Source organism: Pseudophryne corroboree, chromosome 1 (genome assembly GCF_028390025.1).
Source record: "Pseudophryne corroboree isolate aPseCor3 chromosome 1, aPseCor3.hap2, whole genome shotgun sequence".
NCBI classification, from domain to species: domain Eukaryota; kingdom Metazoa; phylum Chordata; class Amphibia; order Anura; family Myobatrachidae; genus Pseudophryne; species Pseudophryne corroboree.
This window is the reverse complement of record NC_086444.1, coordinates 701,577,949-701,594,624: the sequence shown is the minus strand read 5'-3', so window position 1 is coordinate 701,594,624 and position 16,676 is coordinate 701,577,949. Positions and strand designations below refer to the sequence as shown.

Sequence of the window (16,676 nt, the reverse complement as noted above, 5' to 3'; positions counted from 1 at the left end):
GACTAATACGACAGTACCACTGGACTGGATTTATACGGCAGTACCACTGGACATATATGGCAGTACCACTGGACTTATACGGCAGTATCACTGGACTGGATTTTTACGGCAGTACCACTGGACTTATATGGCAGTATCACTGGACATATACGGCAGTACCACTGGACATATATGGCAGTATCACTGGACTGTATTTATATGGCAGTACCCCTGGATTTATGTGGCAGTACCACTGGACATATACAGCAGTATCACTGGAATTATATGGCAGTACCACTGGACTAATACGACAGTACCACTGGACTGGATTTATACGGCAGTACCACTGGACTTATATGGCAGTATCACTGGACATATACGGCAGTACCACTGGACATATATGGCAGTATCACTGGACTGTATTTATATGGCAGTACCCCTGGATTTATGTGGCAGTACCACTGGACATATACAGCAGTATCACTGGAATTATATGGCAGTACCACTGGACTAATACGACAGTACCACTGGACTGGATTTATACGGCAGTACCACTGGACTTATATGGCAGTACCACCAGACATATACAGCAGTATCACTGGAATTATATGGCAGTGTCACTGGATTTATACGGCAGTATCACTGGAATTATATGGCAGTACCACTTGATTTATATGGCAGTACCACTAGACTGGAGTTATACGGCAGTACCTCTGGACTTATACAGCAGTATCACTGGGGTTATACAGCAGTACCACTGGATTTATATGGCAGTATCACTGGACTGGAATTATATGGCAGTACCACTGGACATATACGGCAGTACCATTGGACATATACAGCAGTATCACTGGACATATACGCAGTGGTGCCGAGAGAGGAGGGGAGAGGGTATAAATTACCTGGGCCCAGGTCAGATGGAGGGGCCCAGTGAGGACCCCGAGTTTTCTCACCCTTAACTGGCAGCAGCAGCTACAGTTCTTCTCCTAAGCCCAGAACACGCTGCTGACTACTGGGCTATCTATATGTCATGGCTTGCACTCTGTCCAAAATACTGTGCAATTCCCGGGTGCCCTTAGTGGGATGACAGGCAGTATAAGCAGAAAAACTGTGGCACTCTTGGGACTTACTAATGTAACAATATATTCTGGTGATGGACACTAATTTGCAAGTCAACATTTCAGTTTATTCAACTTTAATCATAGTAGTCCTGAAAGATGTGTGTGTGTGTGTGTGTGTGTGTGTGTGTGTGTGTGTGTGTGTGTGTGTGTGTGTGTGTGTGTATGTGTGTGTGTGTGTTGTGTACAGTGATTGCACTTACACGCTATAGCGCATCCTTTATCCCAAAATTACAATGAGGATCCTTTTTCACAAAATTATGTTGTTCCAGGGAATGCGCTCTGCAACCAATGCAGCTTTTATGTGACTGTCCCACCATCCTAATAGTGAACACTTTTGTCCCAACTGCTGGAAGGTATGTCATGCCCCCAAAGTGGTCCAGCCAAGCAACTAACAGGGTGTGGCCACACCTCCTGCAGGGAAGGGGGGGGGGGGGTTCCGGGGGGGGGTCACTGTACCGGGGCCCAGGATTTCTCTTGGCAGCCCTGCATATACGGCAGTACCACTGGATTGGATTTGTACAGCAGTACCACTGGATTTATACGGCAGTACCACTGGACATATACGGCAGTATCACTGGACTGGATTTATACGACAGTACCACTGGACATATACGGCAGTACCACTGGACATATACGGCAGTATCACTGGACTTATACGGCAGTACCACTGGACTTATACAGCCGCACAGGGACACCAACACTGGACTGATGCAGGACAACACAGCACCACTGCAATGGACTGGACTTATACAGCAGCACTGGACATATCGCAGCAGAGGACATCGCCACTGTGACTGTACTGATGCAGCACAAGATATCACCACTGGACTGATGCAGCACAACACAGCACCACTGGACTGGACTTATACAGCAGCACTGGACATATGGCAGCAGAGGACACCACCACTGTGACTGGACTGATGCAGTACAAGACACTACCACTGGACGGACAACACAGCACCACTGCACTGGACTTATACAGCAGCACTGGACATATGGCAGCAGAGGACACCACCACTGTGACTGGACTGATGCAGCACAAGACACTACCACTGTACTGATGCAGGACAACACTGCACCACTGCAATGGACTGGACTCAGGGGTACAGGGGAAACCACTGGTGGGCCCCACTGCCTGGGGGCTCACCTCCTGCTCTAAGGATCAGGTTCCAGACTGTGCACTTGAATTATACATCATACAGATGTTACCTTATACTGTACTATGGTGTATGTTCTACAGTGCATTGCTGTTATTAATTAATCTGGTACATTATCATGCATGCAGCAGATGAATTTACTGTATATATTTATGAAGGGCCCCAGATGTTGTACTATCTAATGGTTAGTCAAACCAATGAGGTGGCAGGCCACACCCCCTCTGCGGACTGTCCACACCCCTAAACATGGGCCCCTACACTGCATTCCCCCGGTGGGCCCTACATGCCCCAGTCTGACACTGACTGGACTTATACAGAAGCACTGGACATATGGCAGCAGAGGACACCACCACTGTGACTGGACTGATGCAGTACAAGACACCACCACTGGACGGACAACACAGCACCACTGCACTGAACTTATACAGCTACGCTGGACATATGGCAGCAGAGGACACCACCACTGTGACTGGACTGATGCAGCATAAGGCACTACACTGGACTGAGCAGCACAAAACAGGACGGGAATCGCCACCCCACTTTCCCTCCCGTACAGACACTGAGGACGGAGACACGTCCTCTCACTACACTCTCCAATTCCGGAGTGAAAATGGCGGCGACACGCAGCTCCGTATAGGGAATCCAAAACCCGCGAGAATCCGACAGCAGGATGATGACGTTTTGCCTCGTTCTGGTTTCCGAGTCTGGCGGGAAAACCAGAGCCGGGCTCAGATCCGGGCTCGGGTAGTGAAGTCCAGCAGGGTCCGGATCTCAGGGAACCCGCTCATCTCTAGTGAAAGGTCAGTTCAAGGTGAAACAAAGTGCATTCATGTATTAAAAGTTACATATTTTATGATTATTTGTGTTTTAACTAGAAAAACAGACTATTTACAAAAGTAACTATGCTCCCTCTCCACATTCATGGGTTAAATATTGACAACTACAGATCTGTCCTTTTACAGCGTGCTGCAGCATGTACTGTATGCCATGAAAAATGGGCCCGCCAGTGGCTTAGTGCATGGCATTCGCACCCACAATCCCAGAGGATTGCATGGTACGAATGGTGCCTTCGTGTGGCGTATTGTCTCGGACACATGCAAGAAAATTGGCATGCTGCAGACCACTGCAAGCAACAACGTAAGTGCACACATCTGTAATTATACTATGCAAATAGTAAGCGCCCCGAGGTGCCTGGCCCTGTAGCAGCTACTATTCCTGATACCTTAGTAATTATCATTGCTTGCATAGCTATAATTTACCTCAGCGTGATTTTGTTATGTGCACGATCTAAAAGCGTATACACAGCACACCTGCATACACCTGACACTTCTAACTCCCTATGACTACATGCGACATGGGAATGGGAGTACTAACATAAGCAGTATACTGTAAAGGCGTGTTTGTACAAATGCTTCATACCTGCAGTAACACACATACAGTATATGAGGCAGATCTTTTGCACCGGTTCAAGGCAAGTTAAAGTTAACTGCAAGTTAATTATTAGAGGGTGACTAGAGATTACTAGGGTAGAGAATTTAGACACTCAGATACTGGAAACATACGTCAGCACGGGTGCGATATGTAATACCGGCAGTCAGGAGGCCGACGCCAAAATCCCGACAACCGGAATTAAGCAGCAAGAGCAGCAAGTCCCACACTTCAGGCCCGGTGGCGAGCTCTGCTCGCCACACTATTCTATTATACCTTGGGTACTGTGCCATGTACTGCCACCAGAGTGGGAACTCGGGACTTTGGTCAGGATTCCGACCGGTGGCATTTCGCCGGCTGTTGGGATTTCGGCGTCAGTCTCCTGACCGCCTGGATCCCGACAGCTGGTAAATTAACTGCACCCCGTAAGCACTAGGGGTCTAAGGTTGAGGCTTTTTCTATGAAAAATAAAACACATTACCCACTCTGTATGGTCCTCCAACCAGTGCTATCCAGGTTATATCACAATTCATGTGTGTCCCATTATTCTCAGGTACATGCAGGAGATAAGAGATTCCATCCATTGCTGCTTCAGGCTGTGACTCTCTTTATACCAGCTCCTGGTGTGGGGAAAGAGCAGGTCTACTGTACAGATTGCTTCCCTGCCGGATGACTGCATTTCACTAAAAGTTACTACAGATGTAATGGTCTCAGCAAATGTTAAAGGAGCTTGTGATAATTCCTAGCAGCTCTGGCAGGTGACATTGATGAACGCCATTTTAGTCACTAAAACAGAACACCCCAACAAGTCACTCTTATTCATATGTAGTCATTCTTGCTACAGAAAAATTACTCACAGCCAGATTTCATCTAAACTGCAAAATGATACCACACAAATGCACAAACACCATGATTGGACTGGGACCATCAGAAGGAAAATATTTACACCTTACCGACAGCGTGGCGAGCGCAAATGAGCCCCTTGCGGGCTCGCTGCGCTCGCCATGCTGCGGGCATGGTGGCGCGCTACGTGCGCCATGCTATTTATTCTCCCTCCAGGGGGGTCGTGGACCCCCACGAGGGAGAATATCTGTCGGTATGCCGGGTGTCGGGATTCCGGCGCCAGTATACTGTGCGCCGGGATCCCGACATTTGGCAACCTGAAGACCACCCCTTTTCGTGTTTTGTGTTTTGGTTTTGGTTCTAATTCCATTTTCGTGTTTTGCTTTTGGCTTGGTTTTGCCAAAACCACCCTTTCGTGTTTTGGTTTTGGTTTTGGATCTGGATCTGGATGATTTTTTTAAAAAAACATAAAAACAGCTAAAATCACAGAATTTGGGGGTAATTTTGCTCCTACAGTATTATTAACCTCAATAACAATCATTTCCACTCATTTCCAGTCTATTCTGAACACCTCACACCTCACAATATTGGGAGTCATTCCGACCCGTTTGCACACAGCGGTTTGTCGCTGCGGTGCAAACGGGTCCGGAATGCGCTTGCACACGCGCGTTGTTGCCCGGCGACTGGGGTCACCGGGTTACGTCGCAGATTATGAAGAAAGCGGTCGCAGCGGTGATCACAAGAAGATTGACAGAAAGAAGGCGTTCCTGGGCGTCACCAGACCGTTGGCGGTCGTTTTTGGGGAGTGGTAGAGAAAACGCAAGCGTGGTCAGAAGAACGGAGGGCAGATGTCTGACGTCAAAGCCAGGACCTGCATCGCTGGAGCCGTCACATAGGGGAAGTAGGTCTAGGGCTAGTCTTCTTTTACACAAAACTTTTTTAGCTTAGCAGGGCTGCACAAGTGTTAAGCTAAAAAAAACACAGCCCTGCTAAGCTAAAAAAAACATTCCCCCATAGGCGTGGACTAGTTGATCACACCAGCAGCAAAAAGTTGCTCGCTGCGATCAACTCAGAATGACCACCATTGTTTTTAGGCCAAAAGGTTGCACCGAGGTTGCTGCATGACTAAGCTAAGTGACACAAGTGGACAACACAAACATCTGGCCTATATAGGAGTGGCAGTGCAGTGTCAGACAGGAGGGCAGAGATAAAAAAAAAGGCCCCAAACAGCACATGATGCAAAGAAGAAAAAGATTTGCAATGAGGTAGTTGTATGACTAAGCCAAGCGACACAAATAATTGGCCCATCTAGGCGTGGCACTGCAGTGGCAGACAGGAGGGCAGATATATAAAAAAAAGGACCCAAACAGCACATCATGCAAAGAAGAAAAAGATTTGCAATGAGGTAGTTGTATGACTAAGCCAAGTGACAAACAATTGGCCCATCTAGGCGTGGCACTGCAGTGACAGACATGAGGGCAGATATAAAAAAAAAAAGTCCCCAAACAGCACATCATGCAAAGAAGAAAAAGAATTGCAATGAGGTAGTTGTATGACTAAGCCAAACGACACAAACAATTGGCCCATCTAGGCATGGCACTGCAGTGGCAGACAGGAGAGCAGATATCAAAAAAAGGCCCCTAACAGCACATGATGCAAAGAAGAAAAAAAGGTGCACCGAGGTTGCTGTATGACTAAGCTAAGTGACACAACCACCTGGCTTATCTAGTAGTGTCACGCTGTGGCTGAATGTCGGTAGTGGGCCGCAATTGTTTGGTCCACTGACAGCATCTCCAGCAAGCTCCAGTCACTTTTTAAAAAATCTGCAATTGGTGGACTTATACGGCAGTACCCCAGGACTAATACAGCAGTACCCCTGGACTCATACGACAGTGTCACACAGGATGGCACTTTTCAAAAACTAGGCCCCAAACAGCCCCTCATGCAAAGATGTCGAAGAGGTGCAATGAGGTAGCTGTATGACTAAGCCAAGCGACACAAACAATTCCAACTGGAATTATACGTCCAAATCACTGTAATTAATTGGCAAGATCACTGTAATAAATAATTGTAAATCACTTACCGTGTAAACTCGAGTATAAGCCGACTTTTTCAGCACTTTTTTTTGTGCTGAAAAGGGCCCCTCGGCTTATACTCGAGTCAGTGGGAAGGAGGGACACGGAGGGCACAGCGCGCGCCTCTCCTGTGTCCCTCCTGCGTCTCCGGCGGCGTGTGTGTGTTAAATGAAGTGCTGGTTTGTGAGCCAATCAGAGCTCATGAATGGGTACTTCATTTAACACACACACGCCGCTGCCGCCGGAGACGCAGGAGGAACACACGAGAGGCGCGCGCTGTGCCCTCCGTGTCCCTCCTTCACAAGAAAGTGTGGGAGTTGCGGAGGGTAAGTTGTAACTGGCACTGGGGGAGCATATTTGGCACTTGGGGGGGCGGCATATGTGGCACTGAGGGGGCATATCTGGCAGTATGAGGGCATATCTGGCACTGTGGGGGCATATCTGGCACTATGAGGGCATATCTGGCACTGTGGCGGCATATCTGGCACTATGAGGGCATATCTGGCAGTATGAGGGCTGTGTACGGCTAGAGCTGCATTTCCCACCCTAGGCTTATACTCGAGTCAATAAGTTTTCCCAGGTTTTTGTGGTAAAATTAGGTGCCTCAGCTTATATTCAGGTCGACTTATACTCGAGTATATACAGTACATTAATTAACATAATCACTGTAATTATACGTCCAAAACACTGGAATTAAATGGCAAGATCACTGTAATTAATACTTATAAATCACTGACATTAATTGGCAAAATCACTGTAATTATACGCCCAAATCACTGGAATTAATTGGCAAGATCACTGTAATTAATAATTATAAATCACTGACATTAATTGGCAAAATCACTATAATTATACGTCCAAATTACTGGAATTAAATGTCAAAATCTCGCTATCGCCTGCCTAGTGAAGTGGAATCTAGATGGGATTTGGTACCGGGGACACAATACGTCCATCAATTGTCTAAATCCCACTGCACTAATGGCGGATACCGGGCGCCCGTCTAACACCAACATAAGTGTCAAGGCCTCAGTTATGAGGGCTTCCATTGTCATGTGAAGCTGAACCACTAGTCATGAACATAGGCCAGGGCCTCAGCCGTTCCTTGCCATTCTGTGTCGTAAATGGCATATTGGCAAGTTTACGTTTCTCCTCAGACCATTTAAATTTCTTTTTTTGTTTTTTTTAACTGAACTTTGGCTTTTTGGATTTTACATGCCCTCTACTATCACATTGGGCATCGGCCTTGGCAGACGACGTTGATGGCATTTCATCGTCTATGTCATGGCTAGTGGCAGCAGCTTCAGCACTAGGAGGAAGTGGTTCTTGATCTTTCCCTATTTTATCCTCCAAATCTTTGTTCTCTATTATTTTTTGGGCGTTATATAAGACAATGGTGGTCATTCCGAGTTGTTCGCTCGTTGCCGTTTTTCGCAACGGATCGATTAGGTGGAAAATGCGCATGCGCACGGTAAGCAGCGCGCATGTGTTCAGTAATTTAACACAAAACTTTGGAGATTTGCAGAAGCTCAAGCAACGTTTTTTCATCGCTCGAGTGATCGTAGTGTGATTGACAGGAAGTGGGTGTTTCTGGGTGGTAACTGGCCGTTTTCAGGGAGTATGCTAAAAAACGCAGGCGTGCCAGGTAAAAACGCAGGAGTGGCTGAAGAAACGGGGGAGTGGCTGGCCAAACGCAGGGCGTGTTTGTGACGTCAAACCAGGAACTAAACGGACTGAGGTGATCGCAATCTAGGAGTAGGTCTGGAGCTACTCAGAAACTGTTTGAAATTTTTTAGTAGCAATTCTACTAATCTTTCTTTCGCTATTCTGCTAAGCTAAAATACACTCCCAGAGGGCGGCGGCCTAGCGTTTGCAATGCTGCTAAAAGCAGCTAGCGAGCGAACAACTTGGAATGACCATCAGTATGCGGCACAGGAATGACTGGAATGACTGATGGCCAGGACACTACCACTGGTCTGATGCAGCACAACACAGCAACACTGTAGCAGGGCCGTAACTAGGGGGGGGGGGGCTAAGGGGGCATGCGCCCCGGGTGCAGGATTTCAGGCAACCAATGAACAAGCTCTCCCGAGCGAAACGTACGTCACTTCCGGTTCCGGTGTTCCGAACTTCCGGTCGGCGGACCGTGGACACCGGCATCTCACTGCTGGGCTCACCCTTCACCACGGACACTCAGGAGCGGCGTCCAGCGACCCAGGGGGGTATTCTACCCCTCCACCTATTAGCAGGTTACAGGACTTTCCTGACTCTCCATCGGACCCATTATCTCTGGTAAACTGTTTTTTTGCTCCAGTTATTTACTCTCTCATTAACCATTTGTGTGACTATATATATATATATATATTTTGATAAGTGAAGTAATCCATGAGAGATACATATATTGCTAACCAGGGATATATGGCAACAATGGGAATATACCATGGCACCGCACTGTGTATTGAGCCATGGAGCTTCGCTATGACACGGTTACCATGGCACCGCTCTGTGTATCTAGTCACGGAGCTTCGCCGCTTGGCGCGGCTGCACAGCATGAGACTTATAATTACAGGAAGCACTATAGCGACGTGGAACGCACGCCAGAAGGGAGTAGTGGAACGCAATTATATAATTAATCATTTTATCTGTAAAAAGGCCCATTACCCTTTAGAATTGACTTGGGCAAAACAAGCACTCAAACTCAGTTCCAGTTAATTCAGCACACAGTATATTATATGAAGGATTAATAACAATATAAACACTATAAATAGATAATTCAATTAAAGGAAGTGATGTCATTGGTAGTGAGGTTTAAAAACCCAGCCTTTTCAGTTTAAGTGTGTGCAGCAGCTAGGAACATTACTGAATACAGAGAGGTAAGCATATAGATCTCATGGTCCTTTATGTATTTTTTCTGGTGTGTAACTAGAAATGTTGGCAATTATTAGAATATGTGAGGTCTAATATTAGTCTCATGAGTAAAGATTGTGGTTCTGTTATTAAGGATGTATAGAAATAAATGAATACAGCTTTTTGGGAGGTTAATATGATAATATACATCTGGCTAATAATCCCAGATTCTTGGTTAATGAAGGCATCCATTCCCATTATAAAATTTATTATGGATATAAAGGTTTATATATGTTACCTTGTCCTTTTTATATTTGATACGAATTAATACCGGTGGAACTCTTTAGTACATATTGATATTTATCTAGATTAGAGCTGGAGTGGATTAAAGTCCATATCCTTATTTTTCTTTTTCTACATATTTTGCTCCATCATAGGTTCATTCACAGTTTTCTGATTTGTGTAAAATTCACGCTTGGATGTGAAAAGCTGCTCTATTTATTAATTTTCAACGCAATTGGTATGTATGAAAAATTATGGGTCAACATTTTTAATGTGTATTATACCCATATAATATTGGAAATGTGTTTTCCATTATAGGTTTAAAACACAATTGCTTTCAGAAATAACATAATTTGGCTCAGTAGAATGAATAACATCTAATCATCTGCTGAATGGGTATGTATAAATATATCATTTGGACAAGATACACCCCCCGTTTTAGTTTACAAATGATGAATATGATAAAACATCTCGAATAGCTCCATCTAGCTTGTAAGTGACGAAAACAATAAATTCCCATAATCAATGGACCAAATTTAGAGTGTAATGTGAACATAGACCAAAAAGGAAACATCATATGTTTATTATTCAGTTTTGTTATCCTACACCCCTCCTCATTCGTTTTTCCTATTGTTTAAATTTACAGATATTCCATGTGGTGAGATCTAGTACGATATCACTTTTAAGTGTTTTTATGTATCATTGAAGATACGTTAAGTTGCTTATCCATATAGTGATCCTTTGGTATGTATAAATTGTAACCGCAAAAAATATAAGTACATTGTTGATTATTAAAACGATATATTTATAAAATACTTTCTGCATTGTTTAGATTATAAGTACAACCCCTGATGAAGTCCGTAGGACGAAACGCGTTGGGTTAAGACAGCGGTGTTTTGTCTTGTCTTCGAGGAAGATCAATCATTCTGTTGCTTTGTGATTGAAATGTACTGTTATCAACATTAATATCTGTACAAAACTTTGTCGATGGTCACTGTAGACATATTGTGACACAATGTATTCCATTGTATTTTATTAAATAAATATAATCTATTTTTTATGAAATTTCAGTATAAGTGAGATATGAATTTTCATTATAAGTGATAACTTTAGATATACCAAAGGGATTCACTAGCGCCCTGGGGAAACCTCACCATTCCTATATATATATATATATATATATATATATAAACTGTTTGGAATAGGCGGCACTCATAGGACTTTTCAATAATGTAGAAAATGAGACTCAGCAGTCAATGTTGTCAACGTTTCAATTTAGTAAATAAATTTTCGTCAGGACATGTCCTGACGAAAATTTATTTACTAAATTGAAACGTTGACAACATTGACTGCTGAGTCTCATTTTCTACATTATTGAAAAGTCCTATGAGTGCCGCCTATTCCAAACAGTTTATGCATTGCTTTTTTGGAGGGCACCTCGGTTGATGCAGTTTTTAAGGTGGAGTGCCGGGCAATAGACTGCATATATATATATATATATATTTTGATAAGTGAAGTAATCCATGAGAGATACATATATTGCTAACCAGGGATATATGGCAACAATGGGAATATACCAGATTCACCAGCAAGCCGCACCAATGTCCAGGACTCATTATTATTATTTTAATTTAGCAATACCCACTTACTACCAATATATGGTTCCTAATAGGTTCAGTCCTGTTTTTTTGGTTTTTGTGGTTCTTTACAAGAACAGTGGTTATATCTTTCTTTGATAGTGACTTTATTTGACACACTGCAATAACTGAAATTGACCTCTTTTTTTGCTGACTGTATTGAGCAGTCGTGAATCAAATACGTGATTTATCACACATTATTTTCAAAGTATTTGGATCAAACACGTGATTCATCACAAATGATCATCTGAGTATTTTTCTATATAGAAACAGTTAAAGAAACATTCTCATTCATATGAAATTTCTGGAACTCCCTCTCATTCTGTTTAAACAATCTGGGTGGCTCTGCAATGCATTATGTAAACAGAGCACCATTTTGCTACAAAACAGGACAGTAGAAGTGTTCCTCTATCTTTCTTCTGTCTCAGTGTCGTTTCTCACCACCCTCTCATTTTTTCATTCGATGCTCAGGCAGATGATCAAAAAGCAGAAGTGGTGTTTAACCCAGACCTGATTCTCTTTTTCTCCTATACTCAATTTCCTTCACAGCAGTGTTACACTATCATCCACTCAGCACTCCTCTCAAAACTTGGGGAGTCCCCACATACACCTCAGATCAGACTCAATCAGCCCCCAGCCAATTTTGGTTCCTTATTGATTTCCAATAGCCATAGGTGCTATTTATCCACCCAAGGTCAACAATATGGAAGAGGCCCAACCTCATCTGATTTCTTTGAAGTTTAGCCCATGGGGCCGGTTCAGCACCTGTTTTTGGAGACCATCAGTGAATACCAGGTACCACCAGTATCTCGATTCAGGAGCACCCAGTAATCTCACCAAAAACTTTGGGATTTCTCTCAGAGCCTTAATACATGGTTCCAGGTGTCACCAGGTGTGATACATCTACCTGCGGTCAAACCACACTGAGTATGCCCAACCTCGTCTGATCTTGGAAGCCAAGCACTGTGGGCCAGGTCAGTACCTGGGTGGGAGACCACCAGAGAATACCTGGTACTGCAGGTATTTTTATCCAAATCCAGGACATAGGACCTAGAACCAAAGTATTATTCCCCATCCAAATGTTGGAATTTCACATACATTTAGCAATCAGGGTGGAGCCCGGTATATATTATATTGAATAATACCTTTTTCCTTCCGGGATTTTTCTATTTCTATTTTAGTCATAGTTCATTTTGTTACAAATTCGGAAGAAGACATTATTTTCCCAAACATCAGAGACACTCACACATTTTCGCTCAAAGAGCCATTATGTCAAACCTGTTTCACAACATTTGATGTTTATTTGGATAGACAATTTTATGTTAATTGTTGTCATTATTATTATTATTATTTTTTCTTTTGCCTTATAGCCATTATTTTAAGAGGGTTACTAATAAAAGTTATATTTTAAGTATTACAAGACCACATCATTTTCAATAAAAGTGTGCCCCAGAAGAGACACATAATCTTTCTTTTTTCTTTTTGGCTCCTGTACTATACAGGAACCACATTTTTTACAATAGGATTTCAAGGAGTTATAGGAGCAAGGGTTTTTTTTTTTTTTAACCAGCAGTGCTGTGCTGCTCCAGTGAGACAGCAGACAGCTTCCAGGGCAATGTATCTGACCCATCTGTCTGCCCGCAGCTGGCTCCAACACTGTGCGGGTGATCTCGAGTACCTGGGATCTCTCCTATGTTGACTACTGTCTTAAACTGTCTTATTTGCCATGCAGTGCTGCGACTAGCGTGCGGTGCACCGTACAAGCTATAGAAGCGCACTGTGCTCCCAGTTGGCAGTATCAACCTCCGCTTTGCCTCCCAGATGGGGGAAATTGGTGTAGCTTATAATGGGGTGTAGTGCAGTGATGTAGTGTACCATATAGGGTATGTAGTGTAGTAATGTATTGCAGTATATAGGGGCATGTAGTGCACTGATGTGGTGTAACATATAAGGGGATGTAGTGTAGGGATGTATTGTAGCATATAGGGTATGTAGTGCAGTGGATAGGGGCATGTAGTGTAGTGATTTAGTTCAAGGTGTAGAGGATGTAGTATAGTGATGTAGGGTAGTGGATAGGGGAATGTAGTGCAGTGATGAAGTGTTATAATATAGTGCAATGTATGGGGACACACAGAGGAGCATGTCCTGTAGTTGAATACGCTGGCGGCGCATGTGACGCATTCGGTATTTGAGGCACATAGGGGAATATTGTCCAGTAGTATCCCCTTTTTAAATTTTTTTAGATAATCTGATTATTTTTAGTCTGATAGGGCTTGTTTGTATTGTTTTTTTGTGTTTTTTTTATTATTATTTTTATTTATTTATTTTTTAGGGGGTAGGGGGGCGCACCAAATTACTGCCTTGCCCCGGGTGACGAAAATCCTAGTTTCGGCCCTGAGGGACTTGTTGTTGTTGTTGTTATTGTTATTATTATTATCATACGGCAGCAGTGGACATATAGCAGCAGCGTATACCACTGTGACTGCCTCGTCACTGGAATGACTCATGAACAGGACACTACCACTGGTCTGATGCAGCACAACACAGCAACACTGTAAGGGACTTGTGGTTGTTGTTATAATTATTATTATTATACGGCAGCAGTGGACATATAGCAGCAGCGTATATCGTCACTGGAATGACTGATGGACAGGACACTACCACTGGTCTCATGCAACACAACACAACAACACTGTAAGGGACTTGTAGTTGTTGTTATAATTATTATTATTATTATACGGCAGTAGTGGACATATAGCAGCAGCGTATATCGTCACTGGAATGACTGATGAGACAGGACACTACCACTGGTCTGATGCAGCACAACACAACAACACTGTAAGGGTCTTGTGGTTGTTGTTATTATTATATGGCAGCAGTAGACATATAGCAGCAGCGTATATTGTCACTGGAATGACTCATGAACAGGACACTACCACTGGTCTGATGCAGCACAACACAACAACACTGTAAGGGACTTGTGGTTGTTGTAATAATTATTATGCGGTAGCAGTGGACATATAGCAGCAGCGTATATCGTCACTGGAATTATTGATGAACAGGACACTACCACTGGTCTGATGCAGCACAACACAACAACACTGTAAGGGACTTGTGGTTGTTGTTATAATTATTATACGGCAGCAGTGGACACATAGCAGCAGCGTATATCGTCACTGGAATGACTGATGAACAGGACACTACCACTGGTCTCATGCAACACAACACTTTATACAGCTACACTGGATATATGACAGCAGAGAACACCAACACCGTGACTGGCTGGAATGATGCAGCACAATACACTGACTACACTGGACTGGACAGCACAACACAGCACCACTTTATACAGCTACACTGGCAGGAGAGGACACCAACACTGTGACTGGCTGGACTGATGCAGCACAATACACTGACTACACTGGACTGGACAGCACAACATAGCACCACTTTATACAGCTACACTGGCAGGAGAGGACACCAACACTGTGACTGGCTGGACTGATACAGCACAATACACTGACTACACTGGACTGGACTGAGCAGCACAACACAGCACAAGACTCGCCACCTCACTTTCCCGCCCCCACACAGACACTGAACACTGAGGACACGTCCTCTCAATACACTCTCGGAGACTGGAGTATAAATGGCCACGACGCGGAGCTCCTTATATGGATTCCAAATCTCTCGAGAATCCGACAGTGGGATGAGGATGTTTTGCCGTGTTCGGGTTTCCGAGTCAGGCGGGAAAACCCGAGCCTGGATCGGACCCGAACTCGGAAGGCAAAGTCCGGTAGGGTTCGGTTCTCTGAGAACCGAACCTGCTCATCTCTAAATCAGACATATAACCTGTGTAATTCATGAGTGTCCTGGTTTAAAAGAACAGTATGGTAAGTCTATGCAGAGTACTATGGCTCCAACAGGTGAAAGACCTTTGCTCATATATTTATTTATCAATAATCGTTTACGAAATGTAATCTGGGCACCAATATTAGCAGCCTTTGCGCTTATTCTGCACAGATGTATCTCTCTACACCCACAGGGAAAGGGGCTTAAAAAGGAGGCCTTCCCTGTGTTTAGCGTAGATCTAGGCTCCTGTGCATGCACGGTCTGCTGACCACACATTCGCAGTGGCCATTGCTGGTGAGGGTCTCTGTAGGAACCCTCGGCCTGTTACTTTTTGAGAAGTGTAGCCCATAGGCTATAGTGGGCAGGCACCATCTTCAGATGGCATTAGCTGCGGGGGGGTCAAACTTTTGGTAAATCTGACAGCTTTGTATCCCCCTTAGGTTTCTATGGGGGCAGCAGAAATATCTGCTGTGGTACCTCCTTCAAACTTGCGGGTGTTACTAAGTATATGCGGGTATTATTTAGTGATGAGCGGGTTCGGTTCCTCGGAATCCGAACCCCCCCGAACTTCACCCATTTTACACGGTTCCGAGGCAGACTCAGATTCTCCCGCCTTGCTCGGTTAACCCGAGCGCACCCGAACGTCATCATCCCGCTGTCGGATTCTCGCGAGATTCGTATTCTATATAAGGAGCCGCGCATCGCCGCCATTTTCACTCGTGCATTGGAGATGATAGGGAGAGGACGTGTGCAGCGTTCTCTCAGTTTCTGTGTTCAGTGTGCTGCAAATATCTGTGCTCAGTGTGCTGCAAATATCTGTGCTCAGTGTGCTGCAAATATCTGTGCTCAGTGTGCTGAAAATATCTACGTTCTCTGCCTGAAAAACGCTCCATATCTGTGCTGCATTGTAGTATATAGTAGGAGGACAGTGCAGAATTTTGCTGACCAGTGACCACCAGTATTATATAGCAGTACGGTACAGTAGTCCACTGCTCTACCTACCTCTGTGTCGTCAAGTATGCTATCCATCCATACCTGTGGTGCATTTTAGTTGTGCGCAGTATATATAGTAGGAGGACAGTGCAGAATTTTGCTGACCACCAGTATATAATATATAGCAGCACGGTACAGTAGTCCACTGCTCTACCTACCTCTGTGTCGTCAAGTATACTATCCATCCATACCTGTGGTGCATTTTAGTTGTGCGCAGTACATATAGTAGGAGGACAGTGCAGAATTTTGCTGACCACCAGTATATAATATATAGCAGTACGGTACAGTAGTCCACTGCTCTACCTCTGTGTCGTCAAGTATACTACAAAAGTTCAGTAAAATGACCCAAAAATCAAAATTAAAAGCGTCTGATGAGAAGCATAAACTTGCCAATATGCCATTTTACGACACGGAGTGGCAAGGAACGGATGAGGCCCTGGCCTATGTTTATGGCTAGTGGTTCAG

The 16,676-nt window shown here is 44.2% G+C and overlaps 1 protein-coding gene and 1 pseudogene across 1 annotated transcript in view; both read left to right on the top strand.

Annotated features, from left to right (window-relative positions):
- LOC134936255 (complexin-4-like) overlaps positions 1-16,676 on the top strand; it is a 132,678-nt gene that overhangs the window by 89,017 nt on the left and 26,985 nt on the right. The window lies entirely within an intron of this gene.
- Positions 12,272-12,389, top strand: LOC134944242 (5S ribosomal RNA; annotated as a pseudogene).